A 12728-nucleotide genomic window follows, 5' to 3' on the forward strand; every position below is an offset into this window, starting at 1 on the left:
AATAAATGTCTCCACTCCTTTAAGGCCATGATAACAGCTAGTAGTTCCCTGTCACCAATATCATATCTGCTTTCGGTCCCAGATAGTTTCTTGGAAAAAAAACCACATGGATGTAATGGTTTATCCACGCCTAACCTTTGAGACAAGATGGCACCTATACCTGTCTCTGAGGCGTCTACCTCGAGTAGGAAAGGTAAAGTTGTATCGGGGTGAACTAAAATTGGTGCAGAAGCAAAAAGTTCCTTAAGTGTCTTGAAGGCAACGAGAGCTTCAGTAGACCAAGTCTTAGTGTCAGCCCCCTGTCTGGTCATATTGGTAATAGGAGCAATAATGGAAGAGTATCCTTTAATGAAGCGCCTATAATAATTGTAGAATCCAATAAACCTCTGAATGGCCTTGAGACCCCTAGGTAATGGCCAATCTAAAATAGACTGGAGTTTATCCGGATCCATTTTAAAGCCTTCCCCAGAAATCACGTAACCAAGAAAGTTTATCTGAGATTGATCAAAACTACATTTCTCCAATTTGCAGTACAACCCATGTTGTAGGAGTTTGCGCAATACCCTTCTGACTTGTCTGTGGTGGGTCTCAATTTCTCTAGAGTGTATTAGTATATCATCTAAATATACAATAACACAATCCTGTTGAAATTCCCTAAGAACTTCATTGATCAGATCCTGAAATACTGCCGGTGCATTACAGAGCCCAAAAGGCATTACCGTGTACTCATAGTGCCCATATCGAGAATTGAACGCTGTTTTCCACTCGTCACCCTGCTGAGTTCTCACCAAGTTATACGCCCCTCTGAGATCTAACTTGGTGAAAATCTTGGAACCCTTTAAACTATCAAAGAGCTCAGTAATCAAGGGAATTGGGTATGCATTTCTGATAGTTATTTTATTCAAACCACGGTAATCAATGCAAGGCCTTAACGTGCCATCCTTTTTATTCACAAAAAAAAAACCGGCCCCGGCAGGCGAGGATGATCTCCTAATGAATCCCTTGTCTAGATTCTCACGGATATACTCCTCTAAGACTAAGTTCTCCTTAGTGGATAAAGGATATACATTGCCCCTCGGAGGCATAGTACCAGGTAGGAGATTAATCTTGCAATCAAAGGACCTGTGTGGGGGTAAAGTATCAGCATTCTTCTTGTCAAAGACTGCCTTTAAATCTATGTATCGAGACGGTATTTGTAAGTCTGTAGACTGGGTGGAGTTAACCGGTGTATTACCTACGCAAAGTGGTGAGACTTTCTGTAAACACCTGTTCTGGCAACCCTGACCCCATGAAGTTATCTCCCCTAGCTCCCAATCAATAATAGGGTTATGTTTCTTTAACCATGGATACCCCAGAACTATAGGAACAGAAGGGGAAGAGATAAGCATAAGGGATATATCCTCCTCGTGTAAGATACCAACAGTCAAAATAACAGGTATAGTCTCATGAGAAATCATAGGCTCAGATAATGGTCTACCATCTATGGCCTCAACGGCCAAGGGAGTATCTCTTAGCTGAGATGGGATAGAGTGTTTAGAAACAAAAACTTGGTCGATAAAGCTCTCAGCAGCTCCGGAGTCTATCAATGCCATAGTCTTTATTACTCCCTTCTCCCATGCTAAAGAAACCGGTAGTAGAAGCCTGTGATCTTTATAATTGTGTATAGAGGACAAAATAGAAACACCCAAGGCCTGTCCTCTAGAGAAACTTAGGTGCGAGCGTTTCCCGGACGATTAGGACAATTTAGGCGAAGGTGCCCTCTTACTCCACAATACATACACAATCCCTCCTTTCTTCTGTACTGTCTCTCCTCTTCTGAGAGGCGAGTATTGCCTATTAGCATAGGTTCAGAAAAAAAGTGGGATAGTGGTTTGAGCACTTTGAAATAAAGGCGCTAGTTTAAAGGAAGGTCTACGAATATTATCACGAGTGTTCTGTCTCTCTCTTAAACGTTCGTCAATACGAGAAAAAAAAGAAATTAAATCCTCCAAATTTTCAGGGAGCTCTCTAGTAGCCACCTCGTCTAGGATTACATCAGATAATCCGTTTACAAATACGTCTATATAGGCCTGTTCATTCCACTTAACTTCTGCCGCCAAAGACCTGAACTCTAGTGCATAATCCACAAGGGTTTGGTCATCTTGTCTAAGGCGCAATAGTAATCTAGCTGCATTGACCTTTCTACCTGGAGGGTCAAAAGTTCTTCTAAAAGCAGCGACAAAGGCATTATAATTATAGACTAACGGGTTCTCATTCTCCCACAGAGGATTGGCCCATCTCAGAGCCTTATCAATGAGGAGTGTGATAATGAATCCAACCTTTGCCCTATCTGTAGGGTAAGAGCGAGGTTGTAATTCAAAATGAATACCAATTTGGTTTAAGAAACCATGGCACTTCTCCGGAGAACCACCATAACGTACAGGAGGTGTAATACGGGAAGAAGCACCTACAGTGGCTACTTCTAGACCTGAACTTACAGGAGAGATGGACGTAGCTCGCATCTCCTCCGGTGGATTACTAGATCGAGATAATAAAGCTTGCAGCGCTAGAGCCATCTGGTCTATTCTGTAATCCATGGCATCAAATCTAGAATCGGAAGAACCAACCTGAGTGTTTGTACCTGCAGGATCCATGGCCCTGTCGTAATGTCAGGATCGGGACAGGGATCCAACACGCAGAGTACAAACAGGTACAGGGTACGTATACCGGACCTTAGAATGGCCGGACTAACGTAAGTAGTAGTAAAGAATGGTCTAGAGACAAGCCGAGGTCGAGGGAACGAGAGAGCAGGTAAACGAGAGACAAGCCGAGTCAAAGGGTAATAGAGGTAAACGAGGTAGAACAGACAAGCCGGGTCAAAACCAAAGAAACTAACAGAATACAAGAGCACTGAGTGACTAGACAAGCTAGAACCACGACAGGGCAATGAACAAACGTAGAAAGCCCTCTTTTATACCCTGATTCTAAACAGGTAATCACGCCCCCGACGAATCCTCATTCGTGCTTGGGGCTTGATTGACAGATCGGGTTGGGTTGTCGTCATGACGTCGGCTACTGAACGCCGCGTCATAAAAGGAAGTGGATCCCTCGCGGCCGGCGTGTAAACGACCGAGGGAACCGCGAGGAACGAGTGATTCAACCCTTTTGCGAGGAAGAACGTCCAAGTGTCTCACCTCCACAGAGGTAGAGACAGCAGGTACCTTGACACTGTATTCGTGATACTTGGACCAAAGTTCACTCCGCTCTCGAAACTGCGGCTAATCGTTTCCAATTTCATGCTGATAAACGGCGGGGTGCCAACCCTGTTTACCAAGTGGGTGAGAGGGTGTGGTTATCATCGCGCAACATCAATCTTAAAGTTCCTAGCATGAAGTTTGGTCCCAGATTCCTTGGTCCATTTAGTATCCTTCATAGAATTAATCCTGTTTCGTATTCTCTTGCTCTCCCTGCCTCATTGCGTATTCCTAACACATTTCATGTTTCTTTGCTCAAACCACTTATTTGCAATAGGTATACTGTCCCAAGTGGTTGTTTTTGGACAGGGGGAGTATGAAGTCTCTTCCATAATCAATTACAGATTTTCTCGTGGTCCCTTACAGTATTTGATTGATTCGAAGGGGTATGGGCCTGCTGAGCGTTATTGGGTTCTAACTTCTGACATTCATGCTGGCCGCAAGATTTGCTCTCTCCATGCCAAGTTTCCTCTCAAACCTGGTGACATATTGCACTATTAGTTCTTCCTGTTTTTATCTCCTTTTTATATGGATACCTAAGAGATTGATCTACTACATCCCCCAAGCACAAATAATTTATGCTTATCCTACATCTACAGCTGCACTTACCTTTAAATTTGTGGCATCCGTTCTGTGTGAGAACTATTATTGTTAGGACTATCCATTTTGTTTTATTAGATTTACACTTGTTATCCAAACTGTTGTGTGTTATTGTGATTTTAAGTGGCACAGTCCTTTTCCTTTTTCTTGTTTAACAATCTGCTTTTGCTTAAAATATCAGCCATTACTCTCTTCTTATCTCACTTGACCTCTCAGCCTCACAGTTGTCAGCCTCCTCCTCCAGACTCTCAGCTCTGTTGGTCTCTTCAACACAGCTCTCTCTTTGATCCACTCTTATCTCTCTAACAGGGTCTTTTCAGTTTCACTTACTGCTCAGTCCTTCTCTTTACTGTCCCTGTCAGTTGGAGTGCCTCAAGGCTCTGTCTTGGGTCTTCTACTCTTCTCTATTTATATTTCTTCTCTAGATAAGATTATCAGCAGCAACGGCTTCAAATATCATCTTCTTATGTCTGAGAATTCTTATATGGAATTCTTCCTGGATGGCCTCTTGCCATGAGATCAATATGTCCAAGACTAAGTTCATTCTTATCCCCCCCCCCCTATCTCTACTTCTAATTTAAAATTCGATATCACTGTTGACGAATTAAGTACACTGCCTCAGAGTTACACTTGTCTCCAATCTGTCCTTCATCTTCCACATCCAATCTCTTATTTCATCCTGCCGCAACCTCCTGTAAAATATTTTTTTAAATGTCCATAAATTAACGCTAACACTACTAAGCAACTTATCCACTTTTTTCTGGTCTTGACAACTGCAATAAACTGCAAAATGGCTTTCCACTTTCCCAGCTCTGCCCCCTTCTGTCCATTCTGAATGCCACTGCCAGGCTAATCCAAATTTGACTCCCATCATTTACCATCTCAGCAACAAAAAAATGTAAATGCTTGCTCCTTGTGACTATGAGTATTTTATTTTTCAAAGGTATTTTTATGTTTTTGTGTTAATTTTTTTCTTCAATTTTTTTCTTCAATCTTTACAGTGTAAACATAATCCCTAGAGAATAGTGATGACGCGAACATAACATTTTAGGTTCGCGAACGCGAACTTCCACAAATGTTCGCGAACAGGCGAACCGGGCTAACCGCCATAGACTTCAATAGGCAGGCGAATTTTAAAATCCGCAGGGAATCTTTCTGGCCACAATAGTGATGGAAAAGTTGTTTCAAGGGGACTAACACCTGGACTGCCGGAGGGGGATCCATGGCAAAACTCCCATGGAAAATTACATAGTTGATGTAGTGTCTGGTTTTAATCCATAAAGGGCATAAATCACCTAACATTCCTAAATTGTTTGGAATAACGTGCTTTAAAACATCAGGTATGATGTTGTATCGATCAGGTAGTGTAAGGGTTACGCCCGCTTCACAGTGACAGACCGAACTCCCCGTTTAATGCACCGCAAACAACCGCAAACACTCCATTTGCACAACCGCAAACTCCCCTCTTGCACAAGGTTGGATACCAAGCTAGCCATGTCCCGTTCCTTGTCCTCACTGATGTCATTGAAGGTCTCTTCCGCCACATACAACACCAAGGGTCCCCGAAAGGTGACAACAAGCCCCCTGTATTTTTTTTTTTTTAAATGTACACTACTGTTACACCAGATATGAGTTGCATTGGTGTGACACTGTGCCCTGGCAGGCCCTGAAACGCACACGTGTGAAAGAAACTGACTGCTATTATTTCACAGTCAAATTTCTAGTTTTTTTTTTTAATGTACACTACTGTTACACCAGTGATTGGCCCACGTCATGCCTACGCCCCCAAAATGTTCGTGTGTGGGGGTGCTGGAATGACGTGGGCCAATGGGAGCCTGAATCAACTTTTGGCTCCCACTGCCCCTTTAAGAGCCAGCTCGTGACTCGAGCCGTGCTCCTAGTGCCAGGCGGGCCACGTGACCAATCACTGCGGTCAGTGCACGCGGCTAAGTCAGAAGAGGAGATCAAGCCTCATGCGGCTCGTGTGGAGGCAGGAGTGATCCAGCCACGCGCGGCTCAAGCTTAGGAGCCAGGTCGGTCCCAGGATAAAGTAAATACAGCCACAACCACTTATCCCAATCACACACCTTTCCTAACGTCCTATCCCATTAAAAGCATATTACCGCGTATTTAATAAAACAGATAAACCCCCTACTTCATCCAGGTTACCGATCGATGGTTCGATATTCTGAGCCCTCTCTGATTTACTGTACACGACTATATGATATTCCCACAAATTTTATATAGCATTTTATGTTTGTTTGAGACCACCTTAAAAATATTGGATATTGCTAAAAATCATGATCACTATATACTTTCTCTACAAACCTCTAAAACGAACCAAACTACTCATCCATCCGCTATACCACTTTATCCCACCTAGAACTAGTGCCCAGTTAAAATACTTGACTCTTACTTACCCACACTCAGTCATGCCACACACATTTCACCACTACTTTCACTGAATCCCTCTGACTACGGCTAAATTCATCTTCTACATCAGAACACTACTCCTAAGATTGGGTTGTATCCATGTCTCAGGTCTTTCATTTAGAATAGGGGCAGCTTCGGTCTCCTTCAACACTGACACTCCAGTGCATATTATTAAAAGATTGGGCAGATGGAAATCCTCAGTCTACAACCGATATATTCCTCATCCCGAGAAAGAAATGAGGAAAGCTTTTAAAAGTTTGGCTTTGTAAATTTGATGCAATAAGTGTGTTTTTCTGTAATACCTTTTCACCCTCTTTGCATGAACCCGATTTACATATATTACTAATATGTTTCTGAACATATATATTATATTATTCACTCACTCACTCTCTGGGCCGGCCTAAGACATCATGCTGCCTAGGTCCAACGATAAATGACTATGGGGGATAATGTATAATAAACACAGGTTACTGGCTATGGGAGGATAATGTATAATAAACACAGGTTACTGGCTATGGGATGATAATGTATAATAAACACAGGTTACTGGCTATGGCGGGGGGTAATGTATAATAAACACAGGTTACCGGCTATGGGGGATAATGTATAATAAACACAGGTTACCGGCTATGGGGGATAATGTATAATAAACACAGGTTACTGGCTATGGGAGGATAATGTATAATAAACACAGGTTACTGGCTATGGGAGGATAATGTATAATAAACACAGGTTACTGGCTATGGGGAGGATAATGTATAATAAACACAGGTTACTGGCTATGGGGGGGTAATGTATAATAAACACAGGTTACTGGCTATGGGGGGGTAATGTATAATAAACACAGGTTACTGGCTATGGGAGGATAATGTATAATAAACACAGGTTACTGGCTATGGGGGATAATGTATAATAAAAACAGGTTACTCGCTATGGGGGGGATAATGTATAATAAACACAGGTTACTGGCTATGGGGAGGATAATGTATAATAAACACAGGTTACTGGCTAGGGGGGATAATGTATAATAAACACATGTTACTGGCTATGGGGGGATAATGTATAATAAACACAGGTTACTGGCTGTGGGGAGGATAATGTATAATAAACACAGGTTACTGGCTATGGGGGATAATGTATAATACAGGTTACTGGTTGTGGGGGGATAATGTATAATAAACACAGGTTACTGGTTGTGGGGGATAATGTATAATAAACACAGGTTACTGGCTATGGGGGAGATAATGTATAATAAGCACAGGTTACTGGCTATGGGGGCATAATGTATAATAAACACAGGTTACTGGCTATGGGAGGATAATGTATAATAAACACAGGTTACTGGCTATGGGAGGATAATGTATAATAAACACAGGTTACTGGCTATGGGAAGATAATGTATAATAAACACAGGTTACTGGCTATGGGGAGAATAATGGATAATGTGTAATAAACACAGGTTACTGGCTATGGGGGGGGTAATGTATAATAAACACAGGTTACTGGCTATGGGGGATAATGTATAATAAACACAGGTTACTGGCTATGGAGGATAATGTATAATAAACACAAACACACAAAAAAATGAATGCAGCTTCAGAATTAATCTAAATTGTATGCTGTCTAGGAGGTGGGAGGGTCTGGGAGGGAGGGTCTGCTGCTGTTTGGCTGGAATGTGTCTGCTGACTGTGAGGTACAGGGTCAAAGTTTACTCAATGATGACGAATAGGGGCGGACCGAACATCGCATATGTTCGCTGTCCGTGGCGAACGTGAACAAGCTATGTTCGCCAGGAACTATTCGCCAGCGAACCGTTCGGGACATCACTACTAGAGAGCCAATTAAAAAATAAAATCGACAGTATGCAAACTAATGTTTCCTTTAGGATCCAGTCAAAATATGAAAAATTCAGCATTGAAATCTGTCAAACAAAATTTGAAAGAAAGTGATATATGGTCAGTTGATGTTTAGCTGTTTTTCAAGTCAGTCAACACTCCAACGCAGAGGCGGCTCTCTAATTAGGCAGTTTAGGCGGCCGCCTAAGGCCTCGCGCTGGCGGGGGCCTCGCGGCCGCCTAAACCGCCTGTTGGCAGAGTGTGTCAGGTCCTCGGTCAGTGACCGAGGACCTGACACCAGGAGGGGGCCCGGCGGCTTGCCCGGTATGCCGCCGGGTGCGAGGCCCCTCCTGGCTGCCCGGCCACCATCGCAGACACTGGTCTGCAGCTCCGCAGTGTGCAGAGCTGCAGACCATGTGACTCGCGAGAATTGGCCAATCAGAGCGTTGCCGCAGGTTACCACGGCAACGCTCTGAAATCTCGCGAGACTACTCGGTCTGCAGCTCTGCAGAGCTGCAGACCGAGAGCAGTGGCCACCGGACCACCAGGGAGCCCACTGGACCACCAGGGAAATCAAGGTAGGCTCTCCCTCCCCATCACCCCCCAACACACTCAGCCTCACCCCCCCAGTCACCATCACCATACTTAGCCTTACCCCCAGCCTCACCATCCCCCCACCACCACCCTCAGCCTCACCACCCCTCACCACCATCACCCCCACCACCCTCAGCCTCACCACCCCTAGCCCCCACCACCCTCACCCTCAGCATCACCCCCCTCAGTCTCACCCCCAGCCCCCATCAGCCTCACCACCCCTAGCCCCCACCACCCTCAGTCTCACCACCCCTAGCCCCCACCACCCTCACCATCACCCCACCACCCCTAGCCCCCACCACCCTCAGCCTCACCCCCACCACCCTCAGCCTCACCACCCCTAGCCCCCACCACCCTCACCATCACCCCCCACCACCCCTAGCCCCCACCACCCTCACCACTACCCCCACCACCCTCAGCATCACCCCCCTCAGTCTCACCCCCAGCCCCCCTCAGCCTCACCCCCCACCACCCTCAGCCTCACCTCCCACCACCCTCAGCCTCACTACCCCTAGCCACCACCACCCTCAGCCTCACCCCCCACCACCCTCACCATCACCCCCCTCACCATCACCCCCCACCACCCCTAGCCCCCACTCAGCCTCACCCCCACCACCTTCAGCATCACCCCCCTCACCACTACCCCCACCACCCTCAGCATCACCACCCCACCACCCTCAGCATCACCACCCCACCACCCTCAGCATCACCACCCCACCACCCTCAGCATCACCCCCCACCACCACCCTCAGCATCACCCCCCACCACCACCCTCAGCATCACCCCCCACCACCACCCTCAGCATCACCCCCCACCACCACCCTCAGCATCACCCCCTCTCACTCTCACATTATCCCCCCTCTCACTCTCACATTATTCCCCCCTCTCACTCTCACATTATTCCCCCCTCTCACTCTCACATTATCCTCACTCTCACATTATCCCCCCTCTCACTCTCACATTATCCCCCCTCTCACTCTCACATTACCCTCCCCTCACTCTCACATTACCATTACCCTCTCACCATCAACCCCCTCTCCCTCTCACCATCACCCCCCCTCTCCCTCTCACCATCACCCCCCTCTCCCTCTCACCATCACCCCCCGTCTCCCTCTCGCCATCTCCCCCCCTCTCCCTCTCGCCATCACCCCCCTCTCCCTCTCGCCATCACCCCCCCTCTCCCTCTCGCCATCACCCCCCCTCTCCCTCTCGCCATCACCCCCCTCACCATCACCCCCCCTCTCACCATCACCCCCCTCTCTCTCACCATCAACCCCCCTCTCACCATCACCCCCACACCATCACCCCCCTCTCACCATCACCCGCCTCTCCCCCCATCACCCGCCTCTTCCCCCCCCCCCATACACACAACACACTTCAAGCAGCTACCCCATACACATAGGGTCTCAGACAAAAACGCAAACATGTTCAGACATACATTCACACACACAAGGATACTCTTTGTCAGACACACTCTCAGGCACATACACAGGTAGACAGTGCATCAATGTGTATATGTGACACTTTTTTTTGTTAGTGGGGCCTCATGTTTGCGTTTCGCCTAAGGCCTCATAAAGTCTAGAGCCGCCTCTGCTCCAACGCTTGGTATAAAACAAATATACAAATAATCACATACTTTCACCATCTTGGAAATTAGTCAGGTCAACTTGCAACCAAATTGTAAGATTCTTGATGCTGATTGGCTGCTAAGTAATGATCATTTTAGGCAACTACTTAACAGCCAATCACCATCAACTCAAAAAATGAGATTTGAACTTTGAGTAAGCAGCATGTGATCTCCTGACTTATACAAATTCATATAAAGAACAAATAGGTACAGAGCATGGGGGCATACAACTTGTTTGCTGAGTAGCACTCCAACTGTAACCCAAGCAATCAGTGTAAATATTTGCTGTAGTGGAATTTGCAACTAGCTATTTTGGCTATTTTTTAAACACTTTTCTAGTAATCTGTTTCAACATACCTTGTACATATTTGGTTCAATTTCATTTATCTTTTATGGTTTCGTATTACTAGAATAGGAAAGGTTATTTAAAAAAAGATAAACTAGAGACAAAAAATAACTGAATAAATATAGGAACATATTTGAATTAAATAAAATGAATTCAAATATTTCAAAGATATTTTTTTAATATTTTAATGTGTGTATATATATATATATATATATATATATATATATTCTGTGTGTATATATATATATATATATATATATATATATATATATATATATATATATATTTCCTCAGAACTGCATTATTCATGGAAATATGCTAATTTTAATGAATGTGTGAAGTCTGTTTTACATTTAAATATATTCATTTTCGCACCTTGTTCTTGAACAAGAGCGTGTAAATGATAGTTTTATGTAGAAAGAATGGCTGTGAACTATTGCTAGAAATGGTTACCCATAAATTGGATGGATGGATAGATAGACAGACAGACAGATAGATAGATTCACACACACACACACACATCTATCTATCCATCTATCTATCTATCTATCTATTTATCTGTCCATACGTTTTATTCTCTAGATGCTGTATAGTTCAGTGATCCAGCAATATATCATGGAACCACACCTTGTTATTTTGATATATTTATTATGCAGGAGGCCTGTGTTACTGTAAAATTGATCAACAGCGATTAGTAAGATCATACAGTGAGGGTGCTAGCAGAGTTACGCCAAGCAGACACCCCCTATATTTATATTATTGCATGTGTCACTGAGCGGTCCTATAAGCCACTACAGCATTAATTGGAGCTACTCGATCACTCCCCATCCGCGATCTGCTATCAGGTCCCATAATCTGGTCCTCAAACAGATACACTTTCAAAGGCAGGAGCGATTGCAAGCATCATAGGTTAAATAAGAACACAAGGCACAGAAGAAAAGAAAAACACAAGCACACGAGGAAAAAAAGTGATGAAAAGACACAACTCACCTTAACAGGGGGTGTTGGATGGGGTCAGAGAGAAGGAAGGGTTGGTGGGTTGGTGTTGTGTGTTTTTTTTGTTAGCAGAGAGATAGATATATAGATAGATAGATAAATAGATGGATGGATGGATTGATAGATTCATAGATAGATAGATGGATAGATAGATAGATAGATAGATAGATAGATAGATAGATAGATAGATAGATAGATAGATAGATAACCTTGTGGTATTCATTATTAAATTTATTATGTCAGTTTGAGGTTTCCAACAATAAACTGATGAGACACAGAGCACTAGCAGGAAGAATATTTGGTGAAAGATATTCTCATTGGAGGCAAGTGGCGCACTGATAGAATGTAAAGTAATTATTAATCACAGCTTTTCTCTTTACACATTTTAAAAGGTGCTGAAAGTTTTGTTGTGATTTCCATAGACATGCAATGTACTGCAAAGCGTATAAATGATAAATTATACAGCAATCTATATATAACCACTATATATCATTATTGTCCCCTGAATTTACAAAATTGTGCAGACCCTATTTATATATATATATATATATATATATATATATATCAGCAACCTGTAAACCTTTGATAGATTAATTATTATTTCTCTCTAAAAAGACCGAAGAGTGCATCTTTATTCTACATACTACATATAATTTTAGCGTGAGATTGCACCACGGCATTTCAACTAACTACCTTTAGTATCAGTAAGGGTGAGTGCCATTACATGTGTATTATATATATATATATATATATATATATATATATATCAGGAAGAGGTGAAATGACAGTGAACCACTCATGGGCAGCTGTTTCATTGTTATTTCAACTCATCAGCATGAGATAGGTTAATTGTTAAGTACATACCAAATAAGTTGTGGTTGGGTAAAAAAGCCATAAAACTTGCTTTTACCACATAAATCTTACTTTAACAGTGCTCTCACTACTGCAAGGGATTCTGGGTAGGCATATTCAAATAAGCTCAACAAAGAGCCAAATTTTTGCCCCATAATTCCACTTTATACATGGATTCCTTGGAGTATGCGTCTGCTGCATGCAACAGCTTT

General features: G+C 43.7%; 1 protein-coding gene across 2 annotated transcripts in view; it reads right to left on the minus strand.

Annotated features, from left to right (window-relative positions):
• Nucleotides 1–11731, minus strand: part of LOC134608777 (poly(rC)-binding protein 3-like) — a 1002469-nt gene extending 990738 nt beyond the window's left edge. For both annotated transcript variants that reach the window (XM_063451876.1, XM_063451872.1), the window contains exon 1: nt 11659–11731. The gene's annotated coding sequence lies outside the window, so the exon portion shown is untranslated. The remainder of the gene's footprint in view (nt 1–11658) is intronic.
• Nucleotides 11732–12728: the final 997 nt, after the last annotated feature.

The sequence above is a fragment of the Pelobates fuscus genome, chromosome 4, assembly GCF_036172605.1.
Source record: "Pelobates fuscus isolate aPelFus1 chromosome 4, aPelFus1.pri, whole genome shotgun sequence".
NCBI lineage: Eukaryota > Metazoa > Chordata > Amphibia > Anura > Pelobatidae > Pelobates > Pelobates fuscus.